The sequence below is a fragment of the Coptis chinensis genome, chromosome 7 (genome assembly GCF_015680905.1).
Source record: "Coptis chinensis isolate HL-2020 chromosome 7, ASM1568090v1, whole genome shotgun sequence".
Lineage (NCBI taxonomy): Eukaryota > Viridiplantae > Streptophyta > Magnoliopsida > Ranunculales > Ranunculaceae > Coptis > Coptis chinensis.
The window spans coordinates 94,290,964-94,298,388 of NC_141462.1; the positions used below are offsets into that span (position 1 = coordinate 94,290,964).

A 7,425-nucleotide genomic window follows, 5' to 3' on the forward strand; every position below is an offset into this window, starting at 1 on the left:
CCATATTTATTTTTGTTTCAAAATTTCTTCTTTGGCGATGGTTGTTATAGCTCAAAGATTGGAATAGTCGTTTCTATATCTATTACTAGTATATGGATTGTGAACCAGCTTTGGCAGCTCGTGTTGTTGTAAGTCAATGGAGGGAACAAGATCAATGATGTTGGGGTTATCAAGTAGGTATTGTATAGAAACTAATTTGGTGGGTTCCAGCCTTGCAGGACCAAGAAATCTCTGTTAGGATATGGTGTCACAAAGAATATGAAGTCATTTGTGTGGGAAAAGACAAGTAAAAAGGATTGTTAGATTTCTTGGTAAGTCAGCTTAGTTAAGCACCCTTTTCAGTTCTCACACAATTTTAGTGTTTGTGATAGTTCTCTACCTTGGATCATAACTGACTAGCTAGCTCGTTCTTCGACACGTCGATAAAAAACGATAACAACATGGGCACACCTTCCTTCCATGAGTTCAAGAAGCAGGCTTCTTTCTATCTTAAAGAGAAGCTCAAGATCGCTTTCGGTAATTTTTCTAGTAATGTTATTCCTGTAGAACTGTAATTTTCTTGTATATACAATATGTATAGATATGATTTTCTTGTGATTTTCAAGGAATGTTAACATGTAGATTTTTCACTACTGATTAGTTCCAAGGTTTCAAGCCGATAAGTACGCCATGTACGTTTTCCTTTGCTGCTTTTTTTTTTTGGTTTAATAAGTATGAAGTTTGAAACTTTGTTGATTGCTAGCTTTCCATTTGATTTTTTTGATTGGGGTTATATAGGTTCATGATTTATTTTTGGCATGCAAGTAGGGATATATTATTAATATAATAAAAAAATGTTACATCAATGAATGATATAGTTTACAACTCAAGGATTTCTGTGATCAGTACAAGCATTTCCTAGTTAAAATTGTAGTATATCCTACAAGGACTTTCTATGCATTTTAAAAAGGGAGGTGTTGAAGTGCTCCAAAGTCCTTGGCCTTGACTCAAAGTTGTTCCCATTTTTGCTACAACATCCGCTCCAAAATTTGCTTCACGATAGATGTGTGAGATTCTCCATTGTGATGGTCTTTGAGTTGCTCATAGCCATCGTGCTTTGAGAACCCATGGAATTTTGCCGCTAGTGAAGGCTAGGGTAGCTGCTATGGAGTCACTTTCTAGCCACAAGTTCACCCATCCATTTAATACTACTAGTTCTACTGCCAACACTAAAGCATAGCATTCCGCATCAAAATTTGTAGTGATTCCTAGACCGTAGGTTTTCACTCCTATCACTTGAGCATTGTGGTCTCGAAAAATTATTCCCTCGCACCTCCAAGTCCCGGGGTTTCCAACAGATGATCCATCGGTATTAGCTTTCACAAAACCATAGTTTGGCGGTATCCAAATGACTTCTTTGATGTTGTTTGAGGGTCGGTTCTCTACCTTTGATATTTAGTGAGTGGGGATACTCAAGTCATCAACTGTGTTGAACATGAACCCATTTGCAATCTTCCCTCCAGCTTTTAGTTCTTTAATGACTTCCTTCTTGATGTTGCTTTTTTCATCACCTTGTCATCAAACTAGCATCGATTTCTTGACTCCCATATTTGGGACATTAGGCTTGCTGCTGCTGAATGGGGCTGAGAAGTTTAGGGACATTGATTATACCTTACAAAGAGAACTGGTTGAACTTTCAAGAAGTCAAATAGCCACTGCCACACTTATGTAGCACAGTTACATTCCCAGAGCATGTGGCTGATGTTCTCTTCTTAATTTCTGCAGAATCTGCAGCGAGAAACCATGTGTATACCTTTAGTTCGTACCTTGTCATCTGTTAGGGGAAGCGTTCTAATTAGTTTCCATACTATACTTGTTGTTTTAGGGTGCAAGTACCCATTTATACCATCAAACAGGTTATAGGTTCATGATGAAGCTAGGAGAGAAACGCTTGTGAGTGAGCCTTGCTTAGGACCAGGGATATCGTTGTCACTCGTGAAGAACAACCCCTCATTTGATTCTTATTACGTGAAACTAGTGAGTACTTAGTATTTTGTTTATGTTAACTATGTGTATGATTTATTTTTATCTTATGATGTTTTTCTATTCGCCATAACATATATGTGTAGGAAGATGAATTGATAATATAGTATGTAAGCGGTAATTTTCTTGGTTTAGTTTTCTGGGGTCGGTTCAGAAAAGTCCTGAAAAATCATACTTGGGAATGAGGTATCGGGGCTTGAATAAGATTTTTAGATCTGCAAGTATTCTTTCCAATACAGTTGGATTCACCTCGTTTCAATATCTACACAGTAGGTTAAGACTGTTTTAATACAGAGAGGCCCGTCAGGATTTTTCTGACCAAGTTCTGTGTTTGGTCGCGTTATGTGAATTTTCTGTTAAGAACCTGCTTTCATGGTCTAAACGTTAGTTGTAGGTAATTTAATTATGTTTCAAACCCAATTTACCTTGTACTAATCCAAGTTATACAAAGGAAGTTACGACAGTTTTGTTCTTGCTTATACATGCTATTCTTACTTGCTCGCTCATCTGATTAATTGATCATGTGATTATGAAGGCCTCACCTATCACTTTCGGGGATTGTTAAGTTTACATAGAGGAAAAGAGAACTTCAACTAGAGGTAAGTGGAACTCTTATACATATAAAGGCATGGGTGCCTTTTCTGTAAATCCTATAATCTGATATAGTTCATCTATTTGCTGCAACATCTATTTGTTGTCGTTTAGTGTATTGTGTAGGGTATCGATTTTATGAAGGGAAAAACAAAAAGGCCAAAAAAATTGCTTCCCAATTTGATGAGTCATGTTCACCTCAAGCTCCTCGTCAAGGTAAAAACTTAAACCCCACTCTCCATTTTCTCAATTTTCAACTCATCGAGTTACTATAAGGTTTTCTTTTTATGCACCAATTTTATGTAAACATTATTTATGTCGTCGAGATATGGGAGTAGGCAACAAATGCTCTATCTTTGAGGAGGGGGGGTCAAGTATTTAATTAATTGCATGAATTTAATTAGTATGATTGTTTTTCTGAGTTCATTATTTGTTTTGTGATTTTTTTGGAATTAGATGGGCTTTGTGGAGCGGCACTAGGATTTCTATTGAGTGAAGCTATCGTCACTAATACTTGTTATTGCATTTTGAAGATTCGGGATTGCTTGGAAAATCGTATAGAAATTTGTAACCCTTAGTAAATTTGAATTTGTAACCCTCAAAACTCTTTTGAAGTTATATATATGGTTCAATGACTATAATATTTGTTTTCAGGTGTTTGCTTGTGTTTATTTTACTTGTCAAATGGTATGAAAAAACATTTGGTAATTTTATTTGCTTCTATATGAAACCACAGGAGGTGCAGGTTTAGAGTAGGAAAAAAATAAAAATATATTTTTTTACTATATCAACACATTAGTAACGGTTTACAACCGTTGCAAAGCAAAAAATAAATATTAAAGCATCCATTAATAATCGTTACAAATCAAACTACGTAACGTTTTTTAACCGTTAGTAATTGTCATTCTGCAACGGTTAATAACCGTTAGAAAATTTGGTTTGCAACACTTTTTAACCGTTAGTAATTGTCACTCTGCAACGGTTAATAACCGTTGGAAAATTTGGTTTGCAACGCTTTTTAACCGTTGCAAATTTTTGCAACACTTTACCCACGCCATATTTGCAACGCTTAAAAAGCATTGCGAAAATTATTCGCAACAGTTTTTTCCCGTTAGTAATAGCCTGTTATGGTGTAGTGGTTATCGGTCTCACCATCACCGCTGCCAACCTACTCGAGGCTCTCATTCCACGTCCGCAGCCCTATCGTCCCGTGCTCTCCCTCAGCCTTTGGCACCCGAACATTTACCTTCCTACAGAGCCATCTCCACTTGGGAAGATCAAAATACCCCTCCTCAGTCCCCTTCCGCGAACATGGATCTCTCCCAGATGAAGCTGTTTGATAGTGATGAGGATGAAGTAACAAAAATCTCTCCTTCTGCGGTGGCCATTCCTACTGATGGGCCCCGAACAAGCATCAGAGGATGGTAGCGCCTGAAGACCCCATTCCCGCCGCCCGCGTGACAGAAGAAGATGCTTCCCCTCCCACCACTCAGCGTCCAGGAAAAGAAGTTGCTACTCCTGCCGACTTTGTTCCTGTTTTCAAGGTACGCCACCGCAAAGTCAATGTTGAGGACTCAGCTCTTGAGAATCCCGCGGTGGCATTCTCAATCTTCTACGGCTCCCACTTGCCAAAGGACCAGGCCTATGCCAATCGCCGGCACCTTTGAACATCACCGCACCTCCCTGTATACCAACTGGGAGAAGGTACCTCCCCTCCCCTCTACTCCTGCTCCTTTGTCTTTTCGTTTTGTCTTACTTATCTGGTCTGTATTTAGGTGAGTTTGAACATGTCTTACATGATCCGCGGTCTGTTTAGTGCCCGGTCCAAGGTAGACTCCTTGGAGAAAGAGGTCGGCGGCTCCGACGGTCTAAGAGCTACTTGTGTACGACTCCAACAAGAGCTAGACGCTGCCGACCTAGCTAAATCCTGGGCTCAGGATGAATTGAGGATCGCAGAGAACAACCATCAGGATTATATGGACTCAGTCAATGACCGCCTGAGCCAGCAGCGTACCTCTCTCCTCCAGCAACATCAGTAAGATACCGCGGCTCTTCTAGGTCAGCACAAGACCAACATGACTACCCTCCAGGCCCATTACCGGATGTTAGCTGACAAGAGAGTGGCCAGGAAGATCCAAGAGGAGCATGCACGGCTTCTCAAGGAAGGTCGCCTCCTTCCAAAGGTGCCGCTAATCCCCGCTGATGAGGAGATGGGCATCGCCCGATATAAAGCGGGCGGGGGTCGGTGGCGTTAGGGATCTTTGTTGAAGAGCTAGAAGGAACCCGGGAGACCATTGATGAAGCCAATGCTGAGGCCGCTACCGTTCTCACTGAAGATGTCGCTGATGTTTCTGCTGAAGATACCCCTATTGGTGACTCTGTCGATACCACCTCGGATGCCCGTTTAGCTTCTCCTTGAATTTGAACTTGTCTTGTTTTTGTTTGTATTTGGCTCTGAATGCTTTAATCGTGGTGACCTAAACACTTCTGAATACTTTTATGTTAAATTCCCTCCTTATGTAAGGAGCTTTGCATGGAGTTGTAGCCTTGCTGACCATGTGGGCATCCTATTGGAGATGTCCCATTTTCATATGTTATGTTTAACTACAACGTTTGCTGTCTCTAGTCTTGTGCATTTTTTTTTTCTAACTCCCCACTCCCTCAACCGATCTGCCTGCCGGGGCATTGACTTGCCCCTACGTTTGATTCAGACTCCATGTCCGCGAAGGGCTCTTCCCCGCCTCCTCCGGCCGATCGGTGGCCGGGGCAATCGCCTTTGCCCCCCCCAAGTTTGATTCGGACGTAATGTCCGCGAAGGGCTCTTTCCCCCCGCTCTCTCTATGACCGGTAGGGCGGCTGGGGCATTGCCTTGCCCCTAAGTTTGATTCGTACATCATGTCCGCGAAGGGCTCTTCCCCCCCCGCTCTCTGCGACCGGTAGGCCGGGGGGCATTTTTGCCCCCCCTGTTTGATTCGGACACAATGTCCGCGAAGGGCTCTTTCCCCCCGCTCTCTCTATGACCGGTAGGCCGGCTGGGGCATTGCCTTGCCCCTAAGTTTGATTCGGACATCATGTCCATGAAGGGCTCTCCCTCTCTCTCGCGGATCGGTAGACCGGCCGGGCACCGCCTTTGCCCCTAAGTTTGATTCGGACCTCCTGTCCGCGAAGGGTCATCCCCCTCGCTCTCCTCGACGGCCAACGAGCCTGGTGGGGCATTGTCTTGCCCCTAGGAGTGACGGTTATTTGTTAACTTCTCAAAAGTGTCATTGTATTATATATGTGCAAACAACCCACATCTCTTGCCCGGACTGGCCTTACATTCAAATATGAAATTTTTTCAACATTCTTATATTCCAAGGCCTTTCTATCAGCTTTCCATCCTCGGTCCGCAATCGGTATGTTCCAGCTCCTCCGACCTCCACCACTACGTATGGCCCTTCCCAATTAGGTCCCAGCTTTCCTTCGTTTGCCTTTTTAGTGCTTGGAGTGACTCATCTGAGAACCAAATCGCCGATCTAGAGTTTGCGAGGCCCCAATCGCTTGCCGTATTGTCTACGCAGGCGACGGTGATATTCCTCTAACCTGATGCGTGCGGTGTCCCATTTCTCCTCTGCTAAGTTCAAATCCCGGGCCAGTATGCCCCAGTTCAATCCACTGTCGACTGCCCTTGTGCGTGTTGTAGTCGCCATCATCTCTGAAGGGATCACGACCTCGATATCGTATGCCAATGAGAACGGCGTCTCCTTTGTGGACGTCCATGGTGTAGTACGGTACGCCCATAGTACCTGACTCAGTTCATCAGCCCATGCTCCCTTACGGTCCTCCAATTTTCTTTTGAGGTTGTTCATGATTGTCTTGTTCGAAGATTCGGCTTGTCCAATTTCACATTATACGTCTGCAAGAAGTCTCTCACCCTTGACCCCGTGAACTGCGTTCTATTGTCTGCGATGATAGAATGTGGCAACCCGAATCTACAAATAATGTTTTCCCATAAAAACTTGATCACCTGCTCCTCCTTGACCTGCTGCAAGGCCACGGCCTCCACCCACTTAGTGAAATAATCCGTAGCAGCTAGCATGAACCTTCTCTTCCCCTTCGCCATTGGCAGTAGTCCCACGATATCTAGGGCCCACATGGCAAATGGCCACGGACTGGATACGTTGTGCAACGGTTTTGCAGGTGCAAATATTAGCTGAGCAAATCGTTGACATTTCCCACATTTCTTGGCAAATTCCGCCACGTCTCTTTTCATATGAGGCCAGAAGTACCCCTGCATCAACAATCGATGTGCCGTTGTTCTCCCCACCGAATGGCTCCCACAGTCCCCGGCATGAAGCTCCGCCAATACCTCTCGGGCTAAGCTTGCCATAGGCATCTTAGCAGCGGTCCATCAAAATTCTTTCGGTACATTTCTCCCTCTATCAGAATGTATCTGCGCGCCATTTGTTCTAATCTCCTTCTTTCCTTCTCATCTACCAGCTCTCCTCCCGCTAAGAAATGTTTGATAGGGCTCATCCATCCTCTTTCCCCCTCCGCAGCTTGATATACTTCGACCGCCTTTTCAATGCTTGACCTCTCTAATTTCTTTATGCTTATGGTTCTCTCCTCCGACCCCGGCATTGCGGCCGCGACATATGCAAGGGCATTCGCATGCCGGTTCTCCCCGCAGACCAAATGTACAAATCTGATTCTCTTGAACTTGGTTGCCTTGCGATGCACCACTTCTAAGTATTTCACCATTCGAGCACATCTAGCAACGAATCCACCATTCACCTGACATACTACTAGGTTGGAATCTGAATAAACAGTTAA

The 7,425-nt window shown here is 43.6% G+C and overlaps 1 long non-coding RNA gene across 1 annotated transcript; it reads left to right on the plus strand.

The window, feature by feature from the left end:
* Positions 1 to 279: 279 nt before the first annotated feature.
* Positions 280 to 2,829, plus strand: LOC147490138 (uncharacterized). The gene is made up of 3 exons (XR_015203073.1): positions 280 to 671; positions 2,558 to 2,621; positions 2,740 to 2,829. It is a non-coding gene; the product is annotated as an uncharacterized LOC147490138 (long non-coding RNA).
* Positions 2,830 to 7,425: the final 4,596 nt, after the last annotated feature.